Source organism: Pan troglodytes, chromosome 6 (assembly GCF_028858775.2).
Source record: "Pan troglodytes isolate AG18354 chromosome 6, NHGRI_mPanTro3-v2.0_pri, whole genome shotgun sequence".
NCBI classification, from domain to species: Eukaryota; Metazoa; Chordata; class Mammalia; order Primates; family Hominidae; genus Pan; species Pan troglodytes.
The window spans coordinates 73,829,287-73,847,010 of record NC_072404.2 but is presented as its reverse complement, the minus strand read 5'-3'; positions in this window follow the sequence as shown (position 1 = coordinate 73,847,010).

The window sequence follows — 17,724 nt, the reverse complement described above, 5'->3', positions numbered from 1 at the left end:
CAACTTGGGAGGCTGAGGTAGGAGAATTGCTTGAACCCGGGAGGGGTAGGTTGCAGTGAGCCAAGATCGTGCACTCCAGGCTGGGCAACAGAGCAAGACTCTGACTCAAAAAAAAAAAAAAAAAAAAAAAAGGACTGCAGCCCTACCAACACCTTGATTTTAACCCAGTGAGACTGATGTAGGACTTCTGTATTACTCCATTCTCACACTTCTATAAAGAAATACCTGAAGGCCGGGCACGGTGGCTCACGTCTGTAATCCCAGCACTTTGGGAGGCTGAGGCAGGCAGATCATGAGGTCAGGCGTTTAAGACCAGCCTGGCCAACATGGTGAAACCCCGTCTCTACTAAAAAATACAAAAAAAATTAGCTGGGCGTGGTGGCGCACACCTGTAATCCCAGCTACTGGGGAGGCTGAGGCAGGAGAATCTCTTCACCCAGGAGGCAGAGTTTACAGTGAGCTGAGATTGCACCACTGCACTCCAGCCTGGGCAACACAGCAAGACTCTGTCTTAAAAAAAAAAAAAAGGAATACCTGAGACTAAAAAAGAAAAAAGAAATACCTGAGACTAGATAATTTATAAAGAAAGGTGGTTTGGCTGGGCGTGGTGGCTCACACCTATAATCCCAGCACTTTTGGAGGCCGAGGTGGGAGGATCACGAGGTCAGGAGATCAAGACCATCCTGTCAGTGAAAACCTGTCTCTACTAAAAAATACAAAAAATTAGCCAGGCGTGGTGGTGGGTGCCTGTAGTCCCAGCTACTTGGGAGGCTGAGGCAGGAGAAAGGTGTGAACCCAGGAGGTGGAGCTTGCAGTGAGCCGAGATTCTGCCACTGTACTCCAGCCTGGGCGACAGAGCAAGACTCTGTCTCAAAAAAAAAAAAAAAAAAAAAAAAAGGTGGTTTAATCAGCTTACAGTTCCACAGGCTCTAGAGGAAGAAAGGCAGCATCTTCTTCTGGGGAGGACTCAGGGATCTTCTACTCATGACAAAGGTGAAGGGGAGCAGGACCAAGAGACGAGGGGAGGAGCTACACACTTATTATTATTATTACTTTATTTCTTTATTTTATTTTTGAGACAGAGTCTCGCTCTGTCACCCAGGCTGGAGTGCAAGAGTGCAGTGGCATGATCTTGGCTCATCACAACTTCCGCCTCCTGGTTTCAAGCAATTGTCCTGCCTCAGCCTCCTGAATATCTGGGATTTCAGGTGCCTGCCACCCTGCCCAGCTAATTTTTGTATTTTTAGTAGAGATGGGGGTTTCACTGTGTTGTTCAGGCGGGTCACGAACTCCTGACCTTGTGATCTGCCTGCCTTGGCCTCACAAAGTGCTGGGATTACAGGTGTGAGCCACCACGCCCAGCCCATGTCTGCAAATTCTCTGACACCCCTCATGGAGTGGAGTCTAACTCCTCCCCACCTTGAACATGGTCTAGCCTTCCTGACTTACTTCCTTTTCTTTTGAGACAGGATCTCACTGTGTATCCCAGGCTGGAGTGCAGTGGCGCAATCACGGCTCACTGCAGCCTTGACCTCCTGGGCTCTGGCGATCCTCCTACCTTAGCCTCCTGAGTAGCTGGGACCATAGGTGCTCACCACCACACCCAGCTGATTTTTTTTTTTTTTTTTTGAGATGGAGTAGCACTCTTGTTGCCCAGGCTGGAGGGCAATGGCGCGGTCTGAGCTCCCTGCAACCTCTGCCTCCCGGGTTCAAGCAATTCTCCTGTCTCAGGGTCCCAAGTAGCTGGAATTACAGGTGCCTGCCACCACGCCCAGCTAATTTTTGTATTTTTTTGTAGAGATGATGTTTCACCATGTTGGCCAGGCTGGTCTCAAACTCCTGACCTCAGGCAACCCGCCCACCTCGGCCTTCCAAAGTGCTGGGATTACAAGTGTGAGTCACTGCTCTCGGTAGATTTTTGTATTTTTTTGTAAAGATGGAGTTTCACCACCGTTGCCCAGGCTGGTTTCGAACTCCTAGGCTCAAATGATTCTCCCATTTCAGCCTCCCAAAGTGCTGGGATTATATGTGAGAGTTACTGTGCCTGGCCAACTTACTTCTTCTAATTCTTTTATTTTTTTTTGAGACAGAGCCTCCCTCTGTTTTCCAGGCTGGAGTGCAATGGCGCGATCTTGGCTCACTGCAGCCTCTGCCTCCCGGGTTCAAGCTATTCTCCTACCTCAGCCTCCCAAGTAGCTAGGATTGCAGGCATGTGCCACCACACCCAGCTAATTTTTGTATTTTTAGTAGAGATGAGGTTTCACCATGTTAGCCAGGCTGCTCTTGAACTCCTGACCTCACTCAGGTGATCTGCCCACCTCAGCCTCCCAAAGTGCTGGGATTATAGGCGTGAACCACCACGTCTGGCCCTGACTCACTTCTAAGAGGTAGAATGTGGTCAAAGAGACTGCATGACTGCTGAGGCTGCGTCAGAAAAGGTAATGCAGCTCCCACCTGGCTCTCTCTGGGGCTATGGGCCTTTGGAGCATGAAGCCAGCCTATAAGAAGCCCAGCTGCCTCCATACCACCATGCTGGAGGGATTACATGGAGAGATCACACAGTTATACTGTGAGATGTCCTGTCTGTCCCAGCCCTCAGCCATTTGAGTCTTCCCAGTCTAAATACAAGACGTGTGACTGAGGAAGCTTTTGAAATGATCCCACATGGTGGTGCATGCCTGTAATCCCAGCTGCTTGGGAGGCTGAGGGAGAGTTGCTTGAACCCAGGAGGCGGAGGTTGCTGTGACCAGGATCAAACCACTGCACTCCAGCCTGGGTGACAGAGCAAGACTCCATCTCGAACAATAAAAATAAAAATGAAGGCCGGGTGTGGTGGCATATGCCTCTAATCCCAGCACTTTGGGAAGCCGAGGTGAAAGGATCACGAGGTCAGGAGATAGAGACCATCCTGGCTAACACAGTGAAACCCCGTGTCCACTAAAAATACCAAAAATTAGCCCTGTGTGGTGGTGGGCACCTGTAGTCCCAACTGCTTGGGAGGCTGAGGCAGGAGAATGGCGTGAACCCGGGAGGTGGAGCTTGCAGTGAGCAGAGATCGGGCCACTGCACTCCAACCTGGGTGACACAGCAAGACTCCATCTCAAAAAATAATAATAATAAAATAAAAAATAAAAATAAAAACATGGTCTGGTCTTCATGACTCACTTCCTTTTGAGACAGGATTTCAGCCAGTACTGTAAACATATGAGGAACCATAAGCAAGACCTCCTAGCTAATTCAACCCCCTGAATTATCAGAGGTAATAATTGTGACAGTTGTTTTACAACCTGGGATGTCTCCTTACACAGCAAAAGACAACAGATAGACACATATAGTACTTTGCACATAAAAAACATTGAAAACAGCAGTCCTGGCCAGGCACGGTGGCTCACTTCTGTAATCCCGGCACTTCGGGAGGGCGAGGCGGTGGGATCACCTGAGGTCAGGAGTTCGAGACCAGCCTAGCCACCATGGTGAAGCCCCGTCTCTACTAAAAATAAAAAAATTAGCCAGGTGTAGTGGTGTACACTGGTGTAATCCCAGCTACTCAGGAGGCCGAGGGAGAATTGCTTGAACCTAGGAGGTGGAGGTTGCAATAAACCAAGATCGTGCCACTGCACTCCAGCCTGGGCAAGAGTGAGACTCCATCCCAAAAACAAAAACATGTCAGTCCTAATTGTTATTATTATTTCAAACCAGCTTTATCTTGACCCACTAGGCCCTTATGTCATAGCAACTATTATTTATTGAACACTTAGTATAAATCAGCACATATGTGCACACCTTGTTATACTCCACTTTGATTTATTGTGCTTCACAGAAACTGCATTTTTTACAAATTGAAGGTTTGTGGCAACCCTGTGTTGGGTAAGTCTGTCAGTGGCATTTTTCCAACAGCACATGCTCACTTCATACCTCTGTGTCACAGTTCGGTAATTCTGGCAGTATTTCAAACTTTTATTTTATTTATTTATTTATTTATTTTGAGACGGAGTCTCGCTCTGTCACCCAGGCTGGAGTGCAGTGGCGTGATCTCGGCTCACTGCAAGCTCCGCCTCCCAGGTTCACGCCATTCTCCTGCCTCAGCCTCCCGAGTAGCTGGGACTACAGGCGCCGGCCACCACGCCTGGCTAATTTTTTGTATTTTTTAGTAGAGACTGGGTTTCACCATGTTAGCCAGGATAGTCTCGATCTCCTGACCACGTGATCCACCCGCCTCTGTCTCCCAAAGTGCTGGGATTACAGGCTTGAGCCACCATGCCCAGCCCAAATTTTTAATTATTACTATATCTGCTGTGGTGATCTGTGATCAGTGGTCTTTGATATTACTACTACAGTTGTTTTGGGCATCATACACCATGCCCATTTAAGATGGTGAATTTAATCAACAAATGTGTGTGTTCTAACTGCCTCTCTGACCAACTGTGCCTCCGTCTCATGCCTTCTTGCCCTCTTGAGTCTCCCTATTTCCTGAGACAGAACAATATTGAAATTAGGTCAATTAACAAGCCTACAATGGCCTCTAAGTGTTAAAGTGAAAGGAAGGGTCCTACATGTCTCACTTAATGTCAAAAGCTAGAAATGATTAAACATCATGAGGCAGACATGTTGAAGACTGAGAAAGAACAAAAGCAAAGCCTCTTGTACCCATTAACCAAGTTGTGAACACAAAGGAAAAGTTATTTTTTTCTCTCTCTCTCTTGAGACAGAGTCTCGCTCTGTGGCCCAGGCTGGAGTGCAATGGCGCAATCTCGGCTCCCTGCAACCACTGCTCCCGGGGTTCCAGTGATTGTCCTGCCTCAGCCTCTCAAGTGGCTGGGATTATAGGCACGTGCCATCACAACCGGCTAATGTTTTGTATTTTTAGTAGAAACGGGGTTTCCCCATGTTGGCCAGGCTGGTCTTGAACTCCTGACCTTAGATGATCTGCCTGCCTTGGCCTCCCAAAGTGCTAGGATTACAGGCATGAGCCACCGTGCCTGGCAGGAAAAGTTCTTGAAGGAAATTAAAAGTGCTACTCCTGTGAACACACGAATGAGAAGAAAGCAAAGCAGCCTTATTGCTGATACAGAGAAAGTTTGGTCTGGATAGAAGATCAAACCAGTCACAACATTCCCTTAAGCCAAAGCCTAATCCAGAGCAAGGCTCTAACTCTCCTGAATTCTATGAAGGCAAAGAGGGGTGAGGAAGCTGTAGAAGAAAAGGTGGGGCTGGGTGCGGTGGCTCAGGCCTGTAATCCCAGCACTTTGGGAGGCTGAGGTGGGCGGATCACGAGGTCAGGAGTTTGAGACCAGCCTGCCCAATACAGTGAAACCTCGTCTCTACTGAAAATACAAAAATTAGCCAGGTGTGGTGGCACGCGCCTGTACTCCCAGCTACTCAGGAGGCTGAGGCAGAAGAATCGCTTGAACCCGGGAGGCAGAGGTTGCAGTGAGCAGAGATTGTGCCACTGCACTCTAGCCTGGGCAACAGGGCAAGGCTCCATCTCAAAAAAAAAAAAAAAAAAAATTAGCTGGAGGTGAATTGCTCAATCCCATGAGCAAACTTGAATGAATGAGCAATTGCTTCTTATGACTGAGCAAAAAAATTGGTTTCTTCCGATGGGATGTACTCCTGGTGAAGATACTGTGAATATTGCTGAAATAACAGCAAAAGATTTAGAATACTACATAAAAACCTAGTTGATAAAGTAGGAGCAAGGTTTGAGAAGATTGACTCTAATTTTGAAAAAAGTTCTGCCGTGTGTAAAATGCTATCAAACAGCATCACATCCTACAGTGACGGTGGAAGTCAATTGATGCTGCAAACTTCAATGTTGTCTTATTTTAAGAAATTGCGACCGGGCACGGTGGCTCAGGCCTGTAATCCCAGCACTTTGGGAGGCCGAGGTGGGCGGATCACGAGGTCAGAAGATCGAGACCATCCTGGCTAATACGGTGAAACCCCGTCTCTACTAAAAATACAAAAAATTAGTCGGGTGTGGTGGTGGGCACCTGTAGTCCCAGCTACTTGGGAGGCTGAGGCAGGAGAATGGCGTGAACCCGGGAGGCGGAGCTTGCAGTGAGCTGAGATCACGCCACTGCATTCCAGCCTGGGCGAGAGAGCAAGACTCCATCTCAAAATAAATAAATAAAAATAAATTAAAAAAGAGAAATTGCAGCCAGGCGCGGTGGCTCATGCCCGTAATCTCACACTTTGGAAGGCCAAGACGGCTGAATCACCTGAGGTTGGGAGTCCGAGACCAGCCTGACCAACATGGAGAAAACCCCATCTCTACTAAAAATACAAAAACTTAGCCAGGCATGATGGCGCATGCCTGTAATCCCAGCACTTTGGAAGGCTGAGGCGGGTGACTCACCTGAGGTCAGGAGTTCGAGACCAGCCTTACCAACATGGAGAAACCCCATCTCTACTAAAAATATAAACAATTAGCCAGGCATGGTGGCACATGCCTGTAATCCCAGCTACTCGAGAGGCTGAGGCAGGAGAATCAATTGAACTTGGGAGGTGGCAGTTGCAGTGAGCCAAGATCCCCCAGGTGTGCACCACCATGCCAGAATAATGAAAACTTTTTTTTTTTTTTTTTTTTAAGAGATGGGTGTCTCCCTGTGTTGCCCAGGCTGGTCTTGAACAGCCTGGGAAACAGCAAGAATCACTTTCTAAAAAATTAAAAATAAAAAGATTAGCCGGATGTGGCAGCACACACCTAAAGTCTCAGCTACTCATGATGCTGACGGAGGTGGATCACTTGAGCCCAGGCGTTTAAGGTTACAGTGAGCTATGATCATGCCACTGCATTCTTGCCTCTTTTAGTGAGACCCTCCTTTAAAAAATAAAAAGTTATGTTTACACTCTTCTGTAGTCTTTTATTAATTAATTAACTTTTTTATTTTTTGAGAGGGGGTCTTGCTGTGTCACCCAGGCTGAAGTGCAGTGGCGTGATCTTGGCTCACTGCAACCTCCACCTTCTGGGTTCAAGTGATTCTCCTGCCTCAGTCTCCCGAGTAGCTGGGATTACAGGCACATGCCACTCTGCCTGGCTAATTTTTGTATTTTAGTAGAGATGGGGTTTCACCATGTTGGTCAGGCTGCTCTCGAACTCTTGACCTCAAATGATCCACCCGCCTCTGTAGTCTCTTAAGTATGCGATAAAATTATGTCTATAAAAACAATGTACAGGCCGGGTGCGGTGGCCCACGCCTGTAATCCCAGCACTTTGGGAGGCCAAGGCAGGCAGATTACCTGAGGGCAGGAGTTTGAGACCAGCCTGGCCAACATGGAGAAACCCCATCTCTACTAAAAATACAAAAATTACCTGGGCCTGGTGGCACATGCGTGTAATCTCAGCTACTCGGGAGGCTGAGGCGGGAGAATTGCTTGAGCCCGGGAGGCGGAGTTTGCAGTGAGCCGAGAATGTGCCACTGCACTCCAGCCTGGGCAACAGAGCAAGACTCTGCCTCAAAAAAAAAGAAGAAAGAAAGAAAGAAAAAAAGTATATACCTTAACTTAAAAATAATGCTTAAAAATATTAATGATCATCTGAGTTTTCTTTCAGTAAGTCATTACATTTTTGTTAGTGGAGGGTCTTGCCTCGATGTTGGTGGCTGCTGACTGATCAGGGTGGTGGTTCCTGAAGGTTGAGATGGCTGTGGCAATTACAGGCGTGCACCACCATGCCTGGCTAATTTTTCTATTTTTAGTAGAGACAGTGTTTCACCATGTTGGCAAGGCTGGTCTTGAACTCCTGACCTTGTGATCCGCCTGCCTTGGCCTCCCAAAGTACTGGGATTAGAGGCGTGAGCCACCAAGCCCAGGCTTAATACACCATTTTATAAGTTTTTTCTTAGGTAGGGTCTCACTCTGTCAGCTATGCTGGAGTACAGTGACATGATAAGAACTCTCAATGAAGCCTCAAACTCTGGGGCTCAACAGATCCTCCTGCCTTACCCTCCAGAGTAGCTGGGACTACAGGCATGCACCAACATGCCCTTCTAATTTTTGAATTTTTAGTAGAAATGGGGTTTCACCATGTTTGGCCAGGCTGGTCTCGAACTTCTGATCTCAGGCTACCCACCCACCTTGGACTCCCAGAGTGCTGGGATGACAGGTGTGAGCCACTGTGCCTGGCCTCATTTTTTTTTTTTTTTTTACTTCACTTTATTGTGCTTCAGAGATATTGCATTCCTTAACATTTTTTAAATTTAAAAATATAAATAGGCCGGGCGCAGTGGCTCAAGCCTGTAATCCCAGCACTTTGGGAGACTGAGGTGGGCGGATCACAAGGTCAGGAGATCGAGACCATCCTGGCTAACACGGTGAAACCCCATATATACTAAAAATACAAAAAAATTAGCCGGGCGTGGTGGCGGGCACCTGTAGTCCCAGCTACTCGGGAGGCTGAGGCAGGAGAATGGCGTGAACCCGGGAGGCGGAGCTTGCAGTGAGCTGAGATTGTGCCACTGCACTCCAGCCTGAGCGACAGAACAAGACTCTGTCTCAAAAAAAAAATGATAATAATAATAATATATAAAACAATTTAGATGGGGGGGGGGTCTCACTATGTTGACCAGGCTGGTCTCGAACTCCTGGCATCAAGCAATCCTCCCATCTCAGCCTCCCAAAGTGCTGGAGTTACAGGCATGAGTCACCATGCCTGGCCCATTTCTTAACATACTAGAGGATTGTGGCAACCCTGTGTTGAGGTAGTGTATTGGTGCCCTTTTTCCAACAGCATGTGTTCATTCGGTGTCTTTGTGTCACATTTCGGTAATTCTTATTGTATTTCAAACTTTATTACTATTTTTTTGAGACAGAGTCTTACTCCATTGCCCAGGCTCAAGTGCAGTGGTTTGACCATAGCTTACTGCAGCCTTGACCGCCTGGGCTCAAGTGATCCTCTTGCCTCAGCCTTCTGAGTAGCTGGGATGACTGGTTTGTGCCACCATTCCTGGCTAATTTTTAATTTTTTAAAAAAATTTTATTTTTATAAAAGCAGGGTCTCACTATGTTGGTCAGGCTGGTCTCAAACTCCTGGGTTTCTAGCAATCTTCCCGCCTCAGCCTCCCAAATAGATGGATTACAGGCGTGAGCCACTGCACCTGGCTCTTTTTTTTTTTTTTTGAGATGGAGTCTCACTCTGTCGCCCAGGCTGGAGTGCAGTAGCCCGATCTCGGCTAACTGCAACCTCCGCCTCCCAGGTTCAAGCGTTTCTTCTGCCTCAGCCTCTGGAGTAGCTGGGAGTACGGGTATGAGCCACCAAGCCCGCTTGGCTGTTTCTTTTTCTTCCTCCCTCTTTCCTCTTTTCCTCCTCCACCTCTTGTTTCTTTTTCTTCCTCCCTCTTTCCTCCTCCTCATTCTTTTTCCTCCTCCTTCCTTCCTCCTTACTGCTGCCCCCCAAATTGCTGGGATTACAGGCATGAGCCACCGTGCCTGGCAGTTTCCGTCTCTTCCTTCTCCTCCTCCCCCCTCCCCTCCCCTCCTCCTTTACAGGCCTGAGCCACCAATCCATGTAGTTTCCTTCTCCTCCTCCTCCTTTACAGGCATGAGCCACTGCGCTTGGCTGTTTTTTCCTCCTCCTCCTCCTCCTCCTCCTTTACAGGCGTAAGCCACCTCGCCTGGCTGTTTCCTCCTCCTCCTCCTTTACAGGCTGCGCCACCACACCTGGCTGTTTCTCCCTCTTCCTCCTCCTCCTCGTCCTTTACAGTCGTGAGCCACCTCGCCTGGCTGTTTCCTCCTCCTCCTCCTCTTCCTTCTCCTCCTTTACCGGCATGAGCCACCCTTCCTGGCTGTTTCTTCTTCCTCCTGCTCCTCCTCCTTCTCCTCCTCCTCCTCCTTTACAGGCATGAGCCACTGTGCCTGGCTGTCTCCTCCTCCTCCTCTACAGGCGTGAGCCACTGCAACTGGCTGTTTCCTCCTCCTCCTTTGCAGGCTTGAGCCACTGTGCCTGGCTGTTTCTTCCTCCTCTTTCTCCTTTACAGGCGTGAGCCACCACGCCTGGCTGTTTCCTCCTGCTCCTCCTCCTCTTCCTCTTCCTTTACAGGTGTGAGAGCCACCGGGCCTGGCTGTTTCTTCCTTCTCCTCCTCCTCATTCTCCTCCTCCTTTACAGACCTGAGCCACGGAGCCTGGCTGTTTCTTCATCCTACTCCTCCTCTACAGGTGTAAGCCACCAAGCCTTGCCGTTTCCTTCTCCTCCTCCCTCTCCTCCCCCTTCTCCTCCTTCTCCCACTCCTCCTCCTTCTCCCCCTCCTCCTTCTCCCCCTCCTCCTCCTTTCCTCCTCCCCCTCCTTTCCTCCTCCTCCCGTCTTCCTTTCCTCCTCTTCCACCTCCTCCTCCTCCACCTCCTTCTCCTCCACCTCCACCTCCTTCTCCTCCTCCACCTCCTCCTCCTCCACCTCCACCTCCTTCTCCTCCACCTCCACCTCCTTCTCCTCCTCCACCTCCTTCTCCTCCTCCTCTACCTCCTCCACCTCCTTCTCCTCCTCCTCCTCCCCTCCTCCCCCTCTCCTCCTCCTCTCCTCCTCCTCCCCTCCTTCTCCTCTCCTCCTCCTCCCCTCCTTCTCCTCCCCTCCTCCTCCCCTCCTTCTCCTCCCCTCCTCCTCCCCTCCTCCTCCCCTCCTTCTCCTCCCCTCCTCCTCCCCTCCTTCTCCTCCCCTCCTCCTCCCCTCCTTCTCCTCCCCTCCTCCTCCCCTCCTTCTCCTCCCCTCCTCCTCCCCTCCTTCTCCTCCCCTCCTCCTCCCCTCCTTCTCCTCCCCTCCTCCTCTCCTCTCCTCCTCCTCCCCTCCTCTCCTCCTCCTCCCCTCCTCTCCTCCTCCTCCCCTCCTCTCCTCCTCCTCCCCTCCTCTCCTCCTCCTCCCCTCCTCTCCTCCTCCTCTCCGCCTCCTCTCCTCCTCCTCCACTCCTCCTCCTCCTCTCCTCCTCCCCCTCTCCTCCTCTCCTCCTCCCCCTCTCCTCCTCTCCTCCTCCTCCCCTCCTTCTCCTCTCCTCCTCCCCCTCTCCTCCTCCTCCTCTCCCTCTCCTCCTCCTCCTCTCCTCCTCCTCCCCTCCTTCTCCTCTCCTCCTCCTTCTCTCCTCCTCCTCTCCTCTCCTCCCCTCCTCCTCCCCTCCTCCTCCGCTCCCCCTCCCCTCCTTCTCCTCCCCTCCTCCTCTCCTCCTCCTCCCCTCCTTCTCCTCCCCTCCTCCTCCCCTCCTTCTCCTCCCCTCCTTCTCCTCCCCTCCTCCTCCCCTCCTTCTCCTCCCCTCCTTCTCCTCCCCTCCTCCTCTCCTCTCCTCCTCCTCCCCTCCTCTCCTCCTCCTCCCCTCCTCTCCTCCTCCTCCCCTCCTCTCCTCCTCCTCCCCTCCTCTCCTCCTCCTCCCCTCCTCTCCTCCTCCTCCTCTCCTCCTCCTCCACTCCTCCTCTCCTCCTCCCCGTCTCCTCCTCTCCTCCTCCTCTCCTCCTCCTCTCCTCCTCCTCCTCTCCTCCCCTCCTTCTCCTCTCCTCCTCCCCCTCTCCTCCTCCTCCTCTCCTCCTCCCCTACTTCTCCTCTCCTCCTCCTCCCCTACTTCTCCTCTCCTCCTCCTCCTCCTCCTCTCCTCCTCCTCCCCTCCTTCTCCTCCTCCCCCTCTCCTCCTCCCCCTCTCCTCCTCCTCCCCTCCTTCTCCTCTCCTCCTCCTCTCCTCCTCTCCTCCCCTCCTCCTCCCCTCCTCCTCCTCTCCTCCTCCTCCTCTCCTCCTCCTCTCCTCCTCCTCTCCTCCTCCTCCTCTCCTCCTCCTCTCCTCCTCCTCCTCTCCTCCTCCTCTCCTCTCCGCCTCCTCTCCTCCTCCTCCACTCCTCCTCCTCCACTCCTCCTCCTCCTCTCCTCCTCTCCTCCTCTCCTCCTCCTCTCCTCCTCTCCTCTCCTCCACTCCTCCTCCTCCACCTCCTCCACTCCTCCTCCTCCACTTCCTCTTCTTTCTCCTCCTCCTCTTCTTCCTCCTCCTCCTCCATCTCCTGCTCCTCCACTGCTCCTGGCTGTTTCTTCCTCCTCCTCCTCCTCCTCTTCCTTCTCCTCCTCCTCCTCCTTTAACACGCATGAGCCACCACACCTGGCTGTTTCCTCCTCCTCCTTTACAGGCTTGAGCCACTGTGCCTGGCTGTTTCTTCCTCTTCCTCTTCCTCCTTTACAGGCATGAGCCACGGCCTGGCTGTTTCCTCCCGTTCCTCCTCCTCCTCCTCCCCCCCACTCCTCCTTCTTTCTTATGTATGTATTTATTTATTTATTTACTTACTTATTCATTTATTTTTAGACAGAGTCTCCCTTTGTCACCCAGGCTGGAGTGCAGTGGCATGATCTCAGCTCACTGCAACCTCTGCCTCCCGGGTTCAAGCAAGTCTCCTGCCTCAGCTTCCCAAGTAGCTGGGACTACAGGCTCCTGCCACCACACCCAGCTAATTTTTGTATTTTTAGTAGAGATGGGGTTTCACCATGTTGGCCAGGCTGGTCTCGAACTCCTGACCTCAGGTGATCCACCTGCCTCGGCCTCCCAAAGTGCTGGGATTACAGGCGTGAGCCACCGCGCCCAGCCACTATTTTTTTTATTTATTTTTTAAAGACAGAGTCTTGCTCTTGTCACCCAGGCTGGAGTGCAATGGTGCAATCTCGGCTCACTACAACTTCTGCCTCCTGGGATCAAGCAATTCTGCTTCAGCCTCCCGAGTAGCTGAGATTACAGGCGCCCGCCACCATGTCCAGCTAAGTTTTGTATTTTTAGTAGAGATGGGGTTTCACCATGTTGGCCAGGCTGGTCTCAAACCCCTGACCTCAGGTGATCCACCCGCCTCAGCCTCCCAAAGTGCTGGGATTACAGGCGTGAGCCTCTGTGCCCAGGATTATTGTTTTATTTATTTATTTATTTATTTATTTATTTATTTATTGAGATAGAGTTTCACTCTTGTTGCCCAGGCTTTATTTATTTATTTAATGAGATAGAGTTTTGCTTTTGTTGCCCAGGCTGGTGTGCAATGGCATGATGTTGGTTCACTGCAACCTCCACCTCTGGAGTTCAAGCGATTCTGCTGCCTCAGTCTCCCAAGTAGCTGGGACTAGAGGCGTGCACCACCACACCTAGCTAATTTTTAGCATTTTAGTAGAGATGGGGTTTCACCATGTTAGTCAGGCTGGTCTTGAACTTCTGACCTCAGGTGATCCACCTGCCTTGGCCTCCCAAAGTGCTGGGATAACAGGTGTGAGCTACCGCGCCAGCCTATTATTGTAATAATGTCTGTCATGCTGATCTATGACCAGTGATCCTTGATGTTACTATTGTATCCATCCAAAAGTAATTGCAGGTTTTGCCATTGAAAGTAATGGCACAGCTGGGCGCGGTGGCTCATGCCTGTAATCCCAGCACTTTGGGAAGCTGAGGTGGGTGGATCACGAGGTAAGGACATCGAGACCATCCTGCCTAACACGGTGAAACCCCGTCTCTACTAAAAATACAAAAAAAATTAGCCAGGCCTGGTAGCAGGCGCCTGTAGTCCCAGCTACTCGGGAAGCTGAGGCAGGAGAATGGCGTGAATCCGGGAGGCAGAGCTTGCAGTGAGCCAAGATCACGCCGCTGCACTCCATCCTGGGCGACAGAGCGAGACCCTGTCTCAAAAAAAAAAAAAAAAAAAAAAAAAAAAGTAATGGCACTAGGCTGGGCGGGGTGTCTCACACCTATAATCCTAGCACTTTGGGAGGCTGAAGTGGTTGGATCACCTGAGGTCAGGAGTTCAAGACCAGCCTGACCAACATGGCGAAACCCCATCTCTACTAAAAATACAAAAAAAATTAACCAGGCCTGGTGGCAGGTGCCTGTAATCCCAGCTGCTTGGGAGGCTGAGGCAGGAGAATCACTTGAACCCAGGCAGAGGAGGTTGCAGTGAACCGAGATTGCGCCATTGTACTCCAGCCTGGGCAACAGAGTGAGACTATGTCTCAAAAAATAAAAATAAAAACAAACAAACAAAAAAAGATTGACAATGGAAGCGGAGAGAGAATTGAAGATGCTACACACTGGTCTTGCAGATGGAAGAAGGAACTACAAGCCAAGGAATGCAGGTGGCCTCTAGAAAATGGAAAAAACAAGGAAATGGATCCTCCTCTAGATCCTGGCTGACACTTGATTTCTTCTCAGTAAAACCAATTTCAGACTTGTGATGTCCAGAATTATCAGATTACACATGTTGAGCCATTAAATTCATGGTAGGCCGGGTGTGGTGGCTCATGCCTGTAATCCCAGCACTTTGGGAGGGTGAGGCAGGTGGAAGGCTTGAGCTCAGGAGTTTGAGACTAGCCTGGGAAACATAGAGCCCATCTCGATTTTTTAAAAATAAAATGAAATTATTTAAAAAGTTTGGCTGTTTTTTTCTTTCTTTTTTTTTTTTTTTTTGAGAAGGACTCTCACTCTATCACCTAGGCTGGAGTGCAGTGGCATGGTCTCAGCTGACTGCAACCTCCACCTCCCAGGTTCATGCAATTCTCATGCCTCAGCCTCTTGAGTGGCTGGGACTACAGGTGTGCACCACTGCGCCCGGCTAATTTTTGTATTTTTATTAGAGATGGGGTTCCAATATGTTGGCCAGGCTCATCTCGAACTCCTGGCATCAAGTGATCCACTGGCCTCGGCCTCCCACCGTGCTGGGATTACAGGTGTGAGCCACTGTGCCTGGCTTGGCTTGGTTTATTTTTTTTTTTTTGAGGTGAAGTCACGCTCTTGTTCCCCAGGCTGGAGTGCAATGGCACGATCTCAGCTCACAGCAACCTCCACCTCCCGGGTTCAAGCAATTCTCCTGCCTTAGCCTCCTGAGTAGCTGGGATTACAGGTGCCCGGCACTGCATCCATCTTTTTTTTTTTTTTTTTGAGACGGAGTCTCGCTCTGTCACCCAGGCTGGAGTGCAGTGGCGTGATCTCCGCTCACTGCAAGCTCTGCCTCCCGGGTTCATGCCAGTATCCCGTCTCAGCCTCCCGAGTAGCTGGGACTACAGGCAGTGCCTGGCTAATTTTTTGTATTTTTAGTAGAGATGGGGTTTTACCATCTTGGCCAGGCTGGTCTTGAAGTCCTGACCTTGTGATCCACCTGCCTTGGCCTCCTAAAGTGCTGGGATTACAGGCGTGAGCCACCGCACCCGGCCTGTTTTTTTTTTTTTAATGTGGTAGCTGGGATCTTGCTATGTTGCCCAGGCTGGTATTGAACTGAACTCCTGGCTTCAAGCAGTCCTCCCACCTTGGCCTCCCAAACTGTCGGGATTACATGCATAAACCACCGTACTTGGCCTCTAATTTCAGACATCTCTTATCAGGAGTTTGGTGAGATTTGCATAGAAGAGGTCTCTGTGTCACCACGGGCTCCCTACTGAACACTTGCCGTGTGCCTGGCCTGGCCTCAGGGCTCTCTGCAGGCTTGGTGTAGCCATGCCTCCCTTGACTGCAGCAAGGTGCAGGTCCCCTCCAGGCCCTGCATCCCAGTCACCCTCCCCTCAAGGTCAATGTGGGGGAATTTATCTGTACATCACTCTCTAGGGTGGAGGAGGTGTCTGTTTTGCAGGAAGCTAACCCAGTGGTTGGCATCACATACTAGCTGGATGGCTGACCTTACCACTCCATACACCGTGCCCCTTAGGAGGTCACAGGTCACCCTTGCGGTGCTGGTACAGGCCTCAGCCTGAGCAATACCCGTGATGGTGCCTGAATGGTCCAGGAAAGGGTAGATTCAGCAAGGGGTGAATGAGGGCAGGGGGAGCCCAGGGGACGCTGGGAAAGAAGGGAGATGGACAGTGACTGACGGGGCCACCCACACCCATCAGGTACCACCAGTCCTGCCAATGACACCCAAGGCAGGAGGTCATTTTTTTTCCCCCAATGAGACAGAGTCTCACAATGTTGCCAAGGTTGGTCTTGAACTCCTAGCCTCAAACAATCCTGGCTCAGCCTCCTGAGTAGCTGGGATTACAGGTGCACACCATCATGCCATGCTTTTTTCTTTTCTTTTTTTTCTTAGGTCACTGTGTTATTTTTGTTGTTGTTTTTTGAAACAGAGTCTTGCTCTGTCACCCAGGCTGGAGCCAGTGTCATGATCTCGGCTCACTGCAACCTCCCCCTCCTAGATTCAAGTGATTCTCCTGCCTCAGCCTCCTGAGTAGCTGGGATTACAGGCATTCCCCACCACGCCTGGCTAATTTTTGTATTTTTGGTAGAGATGGGGTTTCACCCTGTTGACCAGGTTGGTCTTGAACTCCTGACCTCAGGTGATCTGCCCGCCTTGGCCTCCCAAAGTGCTGGGATTACAGGCATGAGCCACTGTGCCCAGCCAGAAAGTTTGCATTTCTAAGCTCCTCGGTGAAAATTATGATGGCCAGGAATGACAGTCTGAGAACAACTGCTCTGGAAGATTTTATCTGTGACCCAGAACTTTGACCCTTTTGGGGATTTGGTGTCACATCCTCACTGCTGGAGTTTGGCTTTTGGTTCCTTTTTTTTTTTGAGACACAGTCTACTTCTGTCACCCAGGCTGGAGTGCAGTGGGACAATCTCAGTTCACTGCAACCTCCACCTCCCAGGTTCAAGTGATTCTTCTCCCTCAGCCTCCCAAGTAGCTGGGATTACAGGCATGTACCACCACGCCCAGGAAATTTTTTTTTGTATTTTTAGTAGAGATGGGGTTTCACCATATTGGCCAGGCTGGTCTCGAACTCCTGGCCTCAGGTGATCTGCCCGCCTTGGCCTCCCAAAGTGCTGGGATTACAGGCGTGAGCCACTGCACCCAGCCTTGGTTCTTTAACAAAATCTGTCATTGCTCCCAAAATCACGTGGTAGGGGTTATTCATTCTTCCTTGAGTTTAGCTTGTTTGTCTTTGTTGTTAATAAAATATAAGTTTCAGACATTTCTTATTTTTTGTCTTTTAGGGACAGGGTCTTGCTCTGTTTCCCAGACTGGAGGACAGTGGTGCCATCACAGCTCACTGCAGCCTCCCACTGCTGGGCTCAAGCAATCCTCCCGCCTCAGCCTTCCACGTAGCTGGGACTATAGGCACACACCACCACAACTGGCTAGTTGTTGTTGTTGTTTTTAGACAGAGTCTTGCTCTGTGGCCCAGGCTGGAGTGCAGTAATGCAGTCTTGGCTCGCTGCAACCTGTCTCCTGGGTTCAAGCAATTCTCCTGCCTCAGCCTCCCGAATAGCTGGGATTATGGGCATGCGCCACCACGCCCGGCTAATTTTTGTATTTTTATTAGAGATGGGGTTCCACTATGTTGGCCAGGCTGGTCTTGAACTCCTGGTCTCAAGTGATCCACCAGCCTCAGCCTCCTACAGTGCTGGGATTACAGGTGTGAGCCACCGTGCCCAGTTTGGCTAGTTGTTTTGTTTTTGCTTTCATTCATGTTTTTTTTAATATGGTAGTTGGAGTCTTCCTGTTGCCCAGGCCTCCCAAAATGCTAGGATTACAGGCGTGAGCCATCGCTCCTGGCCTAGGAGGTCACTGTGATACCCTGTTTGAAGGGGATGGGGCCTGGACAGAGCAGAGGCTATGATGGGAGCCCCCTCTTCCCTTCCCGTCTACGACTCTCATTGCCCTTGCCCAGTTTTCTCCGCTTCCATTTATTTTTCATTTATTTATTTATTTTTAGAGATAGGGTCTCACTCTGTTATCCAGGCTGGAATGCAGTGGCGTGATCATAGCTCACTGCAGCCTCCACTCCTGGGCACAAGTGTCCTCTCACCTCAGC